The sequence below is a fragment of the Triturus cristatus genome, chromosome 1_2, assembly GCF_964204655.1.
Source record: "Triturus cristatus chromosome 1_2, aTriCri1.1, whole genome shotgun sequence".
Lineage (NCBI taxonomy): Eukaryota > Metazoa > Chordata > Amphibia > Caudata > Salamandridae > Triturus > Triturus cristatus.
The window spans coordinates 648,221,815-648,223,098 of NC_140580.1; positions in this window are offsets into that span (position 1 = coordinate 648,221,815).

Sequence of the window (1,284 nt, forward strand, 5' to 3'; positions counted from 1 at the left end):
AGTCTTCAGCTTTGTGTGGAATTAAATCATTTTAGTGATGTCGCAGATGTAATGTAACAGGTCATTCTAGCCTTTTGGAGCAAGGAAGGAGATGCCACTACTGCCTGTTCTAGTGCTGCATTTGCACGGAATGTGTGTAAGAGTCCGCTGAGCATAGGTGTCTGGAAGTTTCTGAAAAATGAGGCAGTTTTGAGGTATGCTGGGCTAGTGTTGTGAAGGCTTTGAATGAGTGTGTCAGGAGTTCAAAGAGAGCTGTGGATGGGAAGCCAGTTAAGTTCTTTGTGGTGCAGGGTGTGTGCTTGGTGGGACGTTGAGGGGGGCTGGCAGTTGCATTCTCTATGGTTTGGAGTCCCCTGCTTAGTGAGTAAGGGACGTATTGAGGTAAGTGGGATGCTGATAGGGAGCCCTTTAGTGAACATTAAGTGACAGCATGTGTATTCTATTACCTGGATTATCTGCCTTCTACCCATGCGATATCCCTGTGAAAACACACCTAACCTAAACTTTTCCTACCAGTCCATGCCTCGTCCCCTTCAAACTCCTGACAATCCTGTATACTTGCCAAGTTAACCTTTACTAATGCCTTTCGTTGCTAACTACCTGAAGCTCAAGAAAGAGTATCTTTTATGTTCCTTGAGCACACGTGTTGTGCTAAATTCAACCCCTTCAAGTTTCTGGATGCAAGTTGGGGGTATCCGTGACTCCCATGCGAGGCATATATTTCTCCACCTGAGTGAGCATATCTATCTTTGAAACTAAGACAAACATGCTGGGGAAGACTGCCTGAGTTCCCTAAAGAGAGCTTCAAAAACTACTATAGAGTTTAAATTTTTGCTGCACAATGTACTCCCTGACAAAGTGGATTTTTTTTTGTTCACTGTTGTGTGCAGTGTGGTGACTTTAATGCATCTACCATATGGTTAACAGAACACCTACCACTTTCTGATGGCGTATAATGATGTCTAGCAGGCCATAAGCAAGTCCATTATTTCCTCGAGTAGAGGAAAACAATTTGTACAGCTGATTGCCTGGTGAAGTGTGCCCTAGAATGAGACTGTGTGCCTCCATGCTCCATCAGAAATTGCTCTGCATGTAAATTTGTTTGCTGCACAATTTAGTAAAGGAAGTCAACATACAAAAAAAAGATTTACATAATCTTCAAAAAATATGTTGTATAAACTTTGCATCCAGTGTCTCCTGAAGTAATCTAAATAGTAATCCCAAGGGCCACACTTACCAGTGGCCCGCAATATCAAGTCAATAATAAGCAGTTGGCAACGTAGA